The sequence below is a fragment of the Entelurus aequoreus genome, linkage group LG08 (genome assembly GCF_033978785.1).
Source record: "Entelurus aequoreus isolate RoL-2023_Sb linkage group LG08, RoL_Eaeq_v1.1, whole genome shotgun sequence".
Lineage (NCBI taxonomy): Eukaryota > Metazoa > Chordata > Actinopteri > Syngnathiformes > Syngnathidae > Entelurus > Entelurus aequoreus.
Window position 1 is genome coordinate 7,899,095 of NC_084738.1, and position 12,051 is coordinate 7,911,145.

At 37.9% G+C, this 12,051-nt stretch overlaps 1 protein-coding gene across 4 annotated transcripts in view; it reads right to left on the reverse strand.

Moving 5' to 3' along the window:
• Positions 1-7,419: 7,419 nt before the first annotated feature.
• LOC133655358 (tyrosine-protein phosphatase non-receptor type 13-like) overlaps positions 7,420-12,051 on the reverse strand; it is a 30,982-nt gene continuing 26,350 nt past the window's right edge. For 3 of the 4 annotated variants that reach the window (XM_062055428.1, XM_062055429.1, XM_062055426.1), the window contains exon 30: positions 10,560-10,986. The gene's annotated coding sequence lies outside the window, so the exon portion shown is untranslated. Of the gene's footprint in view, positions 7,430-10,559; positions 10,987-12,051 lie in introns of those variants that run through there. The other variant, XM_062055427.1, reaches the window with a different exon arrangement.

Below are 12,051 nucleotides of genomic sequence, written 5' to 3' on the forward strand. Positions count from 1 at the left end.
AGCCGTGGCGACGCCGACGACGAGTAAGATGAAGAAATAGCTTGTAAGTTCCAAGCCGCAGCTGCGAATGGACCTGGATAGCCTCCGGGAAGAAGTAGTGGACTACCAAGTGCTTGGCAGTGAAGATCTTAGACTTAGACTTAGACTTCCTTTTTATTGTCATTCAAATTTGAACTTTACAGTACAGATAAGAACAAAATTTCGTTACATAAGCTCTTGGTAGTGCAGGATAAAAAAGCAATAACGTGCATATATAAATAAATAAATATATATATAAATAATATATAAATATATATATATAAAATAAATAAATATATATAAATAAATAAATAGATTACTGTACAGATAAATATATTGCACTTTTTCACATGCGTCCACGTTTATGGATGTATGTTATATTGTCTTTTTTATTCCAGCGAGTTAATCCATTTTGGGGGGAGTTGAGGGGATAATTTAATTATGATGCGTTCAAGTTCAGTGAAGATCTTCCTCAGGAAGCAAAGATTGACCAGTTTTGGGCCATGCTAGGGAGAGATGGAAGATTTCAGACTCTGGTGCATTTGATAAAGGCACTTTTGTGCGTGCCACACAGCAATGTATCATCAGAGAGGGTGTTCAGCATGGTTAGAAAAATAGTGACAGAGAATAGAACAAGGATGGACAATTCAACCCTTAACTCAACAATGAGTAGATGAGTGTTATGTGTGTATATATGTGTAAATAAATGAACACTGAAATTCAAGTATTTCTTTTATTTATATATATATATATATATATATATATATATATATATATATATATATATATATATATATATATATATATATATGTATATGTATAAAATAAAATACATATATATATATATATATATGTATAAAATAAAATACATATATATATATAGCTAGAATTAACTGAAAGTCAAGTATTTCTTATATATATATATATATATATATATATATATATATATATATATATATATATATATATATATATATATATATATATATATATATATATATGAAATACTTGACTTGGTGAATTCCAGCTGTAAATATACTCCTCCCCTCTTAACCACGCCCCTCGCCCCCCCCCCGATTATTTTTTATATCTGACTGTCCCAAAATGTTAATTCTCTGTGCATCGTGTGTCTTTGCAGCGCGAGCGCTCCTCTCTCACAGCTGTGTGCTGTGAGAGAGTTTGTGCATCTGTTGACAGTTTGTGCATCCTTTTCAAACGTGCTAAATAAAACACAAAACACAACAAAATAGTGCTCCCAAAATGGTGATGAGTATTGATAAATCACATTGCACCTGCTGTGTAATATATCAGCATATATTTTGAATATTAATGAAAACAGAGACGCAAAAGGGATTGCACGCCTTATCCTGCGCAGTTAAGAGACGCAATCCACTTTTCACACGTTTAGTAGATCAGCTTTTCTGTTTAGCCCTGAGACTATTAACACTTTGTAGGGTTCAACAAAAGAAAAAACTGAGACATTAAGCTTCATGGCAAAAACACACCATAGTCAATACACTACTGTGTTTTAACATCTTGGAACTGGAACTGCATGCACAGTCTACTTTATAATACAGTACAGTACAGTACTTGCAAATGAGATACATACATGTAAGAAAACAACATAACTGGACAGCACAGCTCAGTGTTAAATGTTAAATAAATAAAATACAATATTTTCTTATTAAAATAATTACCATTTATCAACACGTTTGAACACACACAGATGTATCGAAAATTGGTACGATAGAGTACCAGTGTCACTTCCAATGTTAAGGGTACCCATCCCTAAAATAAATAATAAATGCCTATGATATGATTGTTATGTGTTTATAGTGGTATTTGTAACTCCATTGTAGGGCTGGGCGATATATCGATATACTCGATATATCACGGGTTTGTCTCTGTGCGATATAGAAAATGACTATATCGTGATATTCGAGTATACGTTCTCAAGCAGTTGCTTTTAGCTGAAGTGAAGTGAAGTGAATTATATTTATATAGCGCTTTTCTCTAGTGACTCAAAGCGCTTTTACATAGTGAAACCCAATATCTAAGTTACATTTAAACCAGTGTGGGTGGCACTGGGAGCAGGTGGGTAAAGTGTCTTGCCCAAGGACACAACAGTAGTGACTAGGATGGCGGAAGTGGGGATCGAACCTGCAACCCTCAAGTTGCTGGCACGGCCACTCTACCAACCGAGCTATACCGCAGTAGTGTAATGCAGGCATTACACTACAGGCTCTTCCCACTCTTTCTTGTCTGTCCTTCTCACAAACAACAAGCGCACCTTCTTACATACGTCACATACGTATACGCCCTCGCGGAGCAGAGAGGTAGCAGCATGGCTAAAGTTAGCTGTGGTGCGAGTGGTAATACGAGAGAAAGAAGGTGCGAATCTGGTAACAAATGAAGGAAGAATTAATTCCCAAGAAAAACAGCAGGGGGGTCCATCGTCTGGCGGTGGTTTGGCTTCAAGTGGGAATATGTCGAACAGACAACCGTAATTTGTCAAGTGTGGGGAAAAAGCATTTCTACAAAAAGTAGCATTACTGCTAATATGTAGCATCATTTGAAAAGTCACCTGCTAGAGAATTAAGAGTGCTTACTCCGCATGTCAACATCTCCGTTCGGTGCCACACGCCCACACCATCAAAATGCCGAGGCAAACATTTCCAGATCAACACCGTATGTAGATTAACTACGATCAAAATATTGGACAGGACGTCGAAAATGTGTAATAAAGTTGTACTTTATATAAGAAAAAAATGGCATACAAAACGGTACAAAACGATCCTTATATCTTGTTATCTGTCATTCATTCACCCGAAGGCTTGTAATCCTCAATCTCAACAACCACAATGCACCTGCTCCCGGTCTTTTTAACATCCGGTTTGTCGCAATGAATTGTGGAACATGCAGTATTTTAGTTAACCCTTTGTTAGGCTATGAAGTAGAAAACAACTCAATTTAATGTCAGTGTTTCTCAAATAATCAATACCAAATACATGTATAAATCAAATCAATTCTCTTTTAACTCTTTTTAGCTGTAAATAATAATAGATCAATTTATCAGCAATTAAATCAAGCATGCAAATTATGAATGATCATCACACATGAACGATATAACCCATAAGTTACAACACACGTTGTCAACAAAAGGAGAGAACGTCCGCAGGAACCTACCACATAGCGAAGAACGTACCGTCGTACACAATTTGATTTTCTTTTATACAGCTAATTTTTATTTGACACTTATTGAAATATCTTGTGTGACATCATGCACAAAAGTGCACTTTATTTGTTTTAAACTATTGTAGTGGCGTTCTGTACAAAAAGTGCACTTTAATTTAGTGTTGTTATATGTCATCTTAGTGACATCATGCACAAAAGTGCACTAATAGCTTGTTTTAAAATGTCTCTGACAATTTTTCACTTTCTGTTTTGGAAATGACATGAATGTTTGTGCCACTGCTTAATAACTGTTTAATAAATACTGTGTTGGTCAATTGACTGACTTGTGATTTACCTCTCTGCATGAAAGTTTAAAATGAGCATATATTAATGCAGTATGAAGAAGAATGTTTTAATGTAGACACATAGAATCATCATACTGCTGTGATTATATGTATCAAGTGTTCATTCAAGGCTAAGGCAAAATATCGAGATACGGTATATATCGTGTATAGCGATATGGCCTGAAAATATTGAGATATTAAAAAAAGGCCATATCGCCCAGCCCTACTCCATTGTAGTGTCACTCAGAATTATTGATATCAGTACAGTTTGTATATGTATCCCAAATGATAACATGTGAGCAAGGCTTTTCCTTTTCCTGTGATTTTTTATTTTTTTTTACATGCCTTTAAATGACAAATAATTAGTAAGGTATTTACTTCCTAAAAAATCTCCTGTAATAAAAGGATCAGTGAGAAATAAGCTGCAGTCACAAACATTCTGACTTCTATTACACACATGGTGATTCTGTGCAGTTGCTTTTTAAACACATGCCATCCTAACCTTTTAATGGTGTTTAAATGCCGCTAATGTTGATGCTATCGCTCTGGTTCGTCTTATTGAATTAGGTATCATGTTCCAGTTGTCCAAGTAAGCAAAGCCTTTACACATTTCAAGTCCTATAGCCTGGAGCTCCACGGTCATCTCATCAGGTTGTTTTGCTTTCCTAATGCAGTGGAGACGTACAAACGTATGATGATAATTTCCGTTGAAAGAGCTACAGAATTCGTCCCTAGTGTGTGTCAAGCAGCTTCCTCTTGGGACGACCTCCCACACTGAGTTTTGCACATTATGGATTTGCTGTGAGTGTGTATATGAATGCCCATTCAACTTCTCTTCATACATTTATTACCTTCTGACTTTTCTTCCTTTCCAATGACGTCCCCTCAATGTCCTTTTCAAGCTCCAATGCATCAGTGGCTTCCTATACAAAGGTGGAATTCTTTAGCTGTCTGCTCCCTTTGAATGCTCAATTATTGGTGTTTTCATTATTAGCTTCCTTTGGTCAGGGTGTAATTATAATTGGGATATCTGTTTCCAGTCAGCACTAATAGGATATTTGAGGATTTCCGCCATATAGACAGATGGGTAGAGTCGCCCAAAATTGTACTCAAGTAAGAGTACCGCTACTTTCAAGAAATATGACTCAGGTAAAGTAGTAGTGAAGTAGTCATACAAATAGTTACTTAAGAGCAAGTATTTAGTGGAAAAAAAAAATTTAATCATTGAATAACTGGTGAGTAACTTCTGATTTACAGAGATCCTACCACAGCATATACAGTCGTGGTCAGAAGTTTACATACACTTGTAAATAACATAATGTCATGGCTGTCTTGAGTTTCCAATAATTTCTACAACTCTTGTTTTTATTACAGAGATCCTACCACAGCATATACAGTCGTTGTCAGAAGTGTACATACACTTGTAAATAACATAATGTCATGGCTTTCTTGAGTTTCCAATAATTTCTATAACTCTTATTTTTTTGCGATAAAGTGATTGGAGCACATACTTGTTTGTCACAAAAAACATTCATGAAGTTTGGTTCTTTTATGAATTTATTATGGGTCTACTGAAAATGTGACCAAATCTGCTGGGTCAAAAGTATACATACAGCAATGTTAATATTTGGTTACATGTCCCTTGGTAAGTTTCACTGCAAAAAGGCGCTTTTGGTAGCCATCCACAAGCTTCTGGCAAGCTTCTGGTTGAATTTATGACCACTCCTCTTGACAAAATTGGTGCAGTTCAGCTAAATGTTTTGGTTTTCTGACATGGATTTGTTTCTTCAGCATTGTCAACACGTTTAAGTCAGGACTTTGGGAAGGCCATTCTAAACCTTAATTCTTTGAATATGATAATGTATGATCCTGTAACGACTTGGTATCGGATTGATACCCAAATTTGTGATATCATCCAAAACTAATGTAAAGTATCAAACAACAGAAGAATAAGTGACTATTACATTTTAACAGAAGTGTAGATAGAACATGTTAAAAGAGAAAGTAAGCAGATATTAACAGTAAATGAACAAGTAGATTAATAATTAATTTTCTACCACTTAATTTTTAAAAAATTAATTTTGACAAAATAATACAATGGAAAATTACACAATATGTTACTGCATGTGTCAGCAGCTAAATAAGGAACCTTTGTTTGCTTACTTACTAATAAAAGACAAGTTGTCTTGTATGTTCACTATTTTATTTAAGGACAAACTTGCAATAAGAAACATATACCGTAAGATTTTTTTGTTAAAATAAAGCAAATAATGCAATTTTTTGTGGTCTCCTTTATTTAGAAAAGTACCGAAAAGTATCGCAATAATTTTGATACCCGTACCAAAATATTGGTATCGGAGCAAAACTAGTGTGTAGTTTGAGTTCGGTCATGTGACTGCGAGGCTGCATTTGATTGGTGAAATGGAGTCAAAGGTCACCAGTGCTTAAGTTGTTACTGTGCCTGCTGGGAGAAGTCTTTTCAACGAGCTAAATTAATATGTCTTTGCAAGCAATAATCAATAGATTATAAATAAATCTAGTTTCTAGAATGAAACTCAGTAAAAGTAGTGTATCCTTACGAAAACACTGAAGTAAAAGTAAAAAAGCATGTTACAGCATAATTCATCCAATAAGTGTATAAAGTAAATGTAACTGAGTAAATGTATCGCGTTGCTACCCACCCCTGCCTGTAGAAGTAGAGCACATTTTGCTTCCTACATGAGATGCTTGGTTATATGAGGTCCTTCTAAAGCACAGGTGTCAAACTCAAGGCCCGGGGGCCAGTTCTGGCCACATCAGCGAAAGCCTGGAAAAAACGGGTTTCAATAAAATATTAACTTTTTTTTTTCTTTTTTTTTTACTAAATGCATTCGTTCTTTCAATTTTGACAGAAAACAAATGCATATTTTAAACTTTAATATTATATGATCATGCCAATTATATTATATACTGTATTGCAAAACTATTTTTGTGAGATGAAAACAAATAGTTAAATATCTGCTTGTCACCTTTATTTATGATTTTAAAGCAAGTTATACATAAAACAATCTAATAATCAAATGCATATGCATTTCAATTAATCATGATTAATCACAGGTTATTACCCGCATGCATAATGTAAATTAATTCTAAAAAAGTGGCCCTCTGAAAGCAACAATTACTGCGATGTGGCCCTCGATGAAAATGAGTTTGACACCCCTGTTCTAAAGAATAACATGGTTTGTTTTTAAAATGATGGCAGTCCACTTAACACATTTAAATGAGGAAATAGCGGGATGAGAGTGGAGTTGGCATTCAAGTAAGCAGACGGCGTGCTGCGTGTAATCCTGGAGCATCCACGGCTGTCTGTGGACGGCAGCGTGCGTCACAGTAGCACTGCCGTGGAAAATGTGAACGGTTCACAATGCCCTGTAATGCAGAGAAAGGCCTTTGAGGCCTGCCAAAGTGCATCATTGTGCCCATTTGTCTGGGTGGTGTTTCACACAGCTTTAGCATTACAAAAACCAACCTAATCCAGCCCTTGGGTTGGGAGTCTGAAAAATAAAATTCTTGCTGACATCAATTTAGGGACTACGCTGGAGCAGACAGACATGGATCTTGATTTAGTATGTGTGTTAACATTCCTTGGTCAAGTTATTTGGTTGTAATATCCAGTATCAGTACATCTATTTTTTATACTGCTGGTTCTCGTTAGTGTTGCGAATGAGCTGGAGCCTAACCCGTCTGGACTGTACTGGTCGCAACCGCCGGTCAATTTCAGGATTCTTGTATTTTTTAATGGCTTTCCAAAGCAAGTTATGGCTCACTCTGTGCTGGTTTCTTAGAAAGATGTACTATTTCCATAAATGGCACTGGTTTTAGTTTCTGTAGGTTTTGGTGTTTTGTTCAGTACATGTTGAGGATTTGATTACTGGCAAGTTCAACAGAACACATTCAACACACATATGTCACAGTGTTTGACGTAGGCACACACTAAAACTGTGCCCAGCTCTATTTTATTATAGTCATTGACATTAAAAAAAAAAAAAAAGTTGGAAAATTACCTCAGGAAGACCCTGACTCTGTTTTTCCTTTTTTTCTTCATACTGTTCAATGTTCTGCGATGAGGTGGCGACTTCTGCCCGAGTGCAGCTGGGATAGGCTCCAGGCACTCCCAAACCTGTTGATTCTGTGCTGCGATCAGGGGCTTAGCGCCAAATTCTGGGCCCCCATACACAAGACACCTAAAAGGCCCCCTAAACCCAATGACGCCTCAAACAAGCAAATTATTGCTTTTTTAAAACACATGTAAAATAGGATTTTTCCAACAACTCACGTTTCAATTTGGATTTTTGTGGTGACGATTCTTGATTCAAACCATTATAAACGGTATAAAAATGTTTCAAGTTACAAAAAAGTTACGTAGTCCCTCTTGGCTGCTGACGTATACATGCATGGAGTAGACGCCGTGATGGCCTAAAAAAACCGTCTTTTTAAAAATTGAAAATTTAAAGAAATCAAAAATATACATTTTTTAATAAAATATTTTTAAAGTTACGAATTAATTCAGAATCATGATAAATAAGAATTGTGATTTACGTGTAAATCAATTTTTTAGCACCCCTGTTAATTAAGTTTTTGACTTTTTAAAATTTGGTTTAACATATTTAGAACTTACATCTAAATACGCCTCTAAATAATTGGATTTTGTTTGAAAAAAAAAGTACAAAAAAGCAACAAATTATATATACTGTAAAGTGGTCAGAATATTAACTTAAATTATAATATATCCTGTCATGATTTACTTAAATATAAATGATTGCACAGCTGTCAAATGTTCATTTACTTCAGTATAAAGTAGATATTATCTGATACACATAGGATTATCCTCAGTGGATAATACAAATCATAATAACACATAATTTTTATTATCAGTGCATCTCCTGGGAGTCAAGTCTCCCCTAGAGAAACCTCTGTTCCTAACATTTACAGAGGGTCCTTGAACGCACCACAGTCATGTGCAATATGAAATGCAAAATATAGAGATATATTTATTTTATTTCAGCTTTCTACTATCTATCTCTCCATCCTTTTTCAAAATGTTGGTGCATGCTTAAAGGCCTACTGAAATGAGATTTTCTTATTTAAACGGGGATAGCAGATCCATTCTATGTGTCATACTTGATCATTTCGCGATATTGCCATATTTTTGCTGAAAGGATTTAGTAGAGAACATCGACGATAAAGTTCGCAACTTTTGGTCGCTGATAAAAAAGCCTTGCCCGTACCGGAGGTAGCGTGACGTCACAGGTTGTGGAGCTCCTCACATCTGCACATTGTTTACAATCATGACCACAAGCAGCGAGAGCGATTCGGACCGAGAAAGCGACGATTAACCCATTAATTTGAGCGAGGATGAAAGATTTGTGGATGAGGGAAGTGAGAGTGAAGGATTAGAGGGCAGTGGAAGCGATTCAGATAGGGAAGATGCTGTGAGAGGCGGGTGGTACCTGATATTCAGCTGGGATTGACTAAAACAGTAAATAAACACAATACATATATATACTCTATTAGCCACAACACAACCAGGCTTATATTTAATATGCCACAAATTAACGCATAACAAACACCTCCCCCCTCCCGTCCATATAACCCGCCAATACAAATCAAACACCCGCACAACACACTCAATCCCACAGCCCAAAGTACCGTTCACCTCCGCAAAGTTCATACAGCACATATATTTCCCCAAAGTTACGTACGTGACATGCACATAGCGGCACGCACATACGGGCAAGCGATCAAATGTTTGGAAGCCGCAGCTGCATACTCACGGTAGCGTGTATTCAACTCAAAGTCCTCCTGGTAAGAGTCTCTGTTGTCCCAGTTCTCCACAGGCCAATGTGTATCCAACTCAAAGTCCTCCTGGTAAGAGTCTATGTTGTCCCAGTTCTCCACAGGCCAATGGTAAAGCTTGACTGTCATCGTTCGGGTATGTAAACAATGAAACACTGGCTACGATGTAGCCGCTACGTGTTTGTGTTGCTGCAGCCGGCCGCTAATACACCGCTTCCCTCCTACAGCTTTCTTCTTTGCTGTCTTAATTGTTCATTAAACAAATTGCAAAAGATTCACCAACACAGATGTCCAGAATACTGTGGAATTTTGCGATGAAAACAGACGACTTAATAGCTGGCCACAATGCTGTCCCAAAATGTCCGCTACAATCCGTGACGTCACGCGCAAACGTCATCATACCGAGACGTTTTCAGCAGAATATTTCGCAGGAAATTTAAAATTGCACTTTACTAATCTAACCCGGCCGTATTGGCATGTGTTGCAATGTTAAGATTTCATCATTGATATATAAACTATCAGACTGCGTGGTCGGTAGTAGTGGGTTTCAGTAGGCCTTTAAAGGTCAGCTTTGATGACGTTATGACGTCTGTGTTGACTGTTCCAAGTTAGGTTTACTGCTATCCAGGTGGAACAAACTACTTTACATTTTTGATAGGGAGCTGCAGGCAGTCTTAGACATTCTTAATCTTTTGGATTCTGGTGTAGTATTGTTTGGATTTCTATTTTCTATCTTTGCATTGAGTAAAATTGCAAAAAGCAACAAATATTCATGTCAAGATTGTATTTATTTTTTGTCACGGCTGCCCTACACCAAGTTAAGTGTGATTACTAGCAACCGATATAAAGCCTTGTGGTTTGACTGGAGGTAACAATCATCATATTTCATTATTAGGTTACTCACCCCGACCCCCTCAATTGGACAGAACTTGAGACATAAGTGAAGTGACAAGGAAGAACATCTATCCATACTCCATCAATCCTTTGTCAGTCGTCGCCGCGTGCAGTGACCTTAGCAGAGGCCGCAGAGGTCAAGACCGCGCTGTCCATTTTCTGTTTCTCTGCTCATGAATAAACAGAGGCCAGTGTTTGGGTGTGCATGTCCTTCAGGGCGATTACACACACACACACACACACACACGCATGAACGCACACACACACACACACACACACACACACACACACACACACACACATACATACACACACACACACACACACACACACACACGCACACACACAGCCTTGGGCCGTCTCCGCTGGCATAATTAGAAACATTTGGGATCATTTGCAAAGGGAGCACAAGTTCTGATGGGATCCAGATGCACTACTGGGTTTCACCGAAATACATGGACCCTCATTCAAGGAACTATTAGTGGCTCCTCTTCACCCAGGGAGGTGTGTGCTAGTGTCTCTTTTGTCCTTGATATTTAACCAAAGTTTCTTTTAGTCATCCACATTGAGGTCAGACTCATTTTAGGCACTTTTATTTCGGTGAGTAAATTGTTGCGTCCTCAAACAAAACCTGCGAACAGGTGTTTAATGTCATGATAAATACACACACGCTGTCCGATATAGTTTGGTCCTCTTGTCCTCTTGTGTGTATTCTGGTTTCCTGTGAAAATAAATAACATGAGTTGTATTAGTGCTTGTGGCTCCTCAAGGTGAAACTGAAACAGCACAAAGTTGCCTTTTACCATCACAACTCTGCCACCTTGTGGCTTACAGAGGAGTTACAACTATTGGAATATTTATTTTTGAATGAAGATGTTAAGGGACAAGCGGTAGAAAATGGATGGATGGATGGATGTTTTAAATACAGCTACCAAACCCATATCCCATAGGCAAAATTCTCACTCGCCACGTCTTTTATGTGGTCCATCACTTTATTCAATGTTGCCCGCCACACCATTTTATGTGGTCTCTGCATAACTTTATGTGGCCCGCCTGTTCATTTTCTGTGGTGCTCCTCGTCATTTTACGTAGTTCGCTGCATTATCTTATAATACCTGCCACATTATTTTAAAGTAAAAGTACCACTGATAGTAACACTCACACACTAGGTGTGGTGAAATTACTCTCTGCGTTTGACCCATCCCCTTGTTCCACCCCTTGGGAGGTGAAGGGAGCAGTGAGCAGCAGAGGTGGCCGTACTCTGGAATAATTTTGGTGATTTAACCCCCAATTCCAACCCTCGATTTGGTATGACTCGGCCGCATACTTGCCAACCCTCCTGATTTTCCCGGGAGACTCACGAATTTCAGTGCCCCTCCCGAAAATCTCCCGGGGAAACCATTCTCCTGAATATCTCCCGATTTCCACCCGGACAACAATATTGGGGGCGTGCCTTAAAGGCACTGCCTTTAGCGTTCTCCACAACCTGTCGTCACGTCCGCTTTTCCTCCATACAAACAGCGTGCCGGCCCAGTCACATAATATATGCGGCTTTTACACACACATAAGTGAATGCAAGGCATACTTGGGCAACAGCCATACAGGTCACACTGAGGGTGACCGTATAAACAACTTTAACACTGTTACAAATATGCGCCACACTGTGAACCCACCCCAAACAAGAATGACGAACACATTTCAGGAGAACATCCGCACCGTAACACAACAGAACAAATACCCAGAACCCCTTGCAGCACTAACTCTTCCGGGACGCTACAATACACAC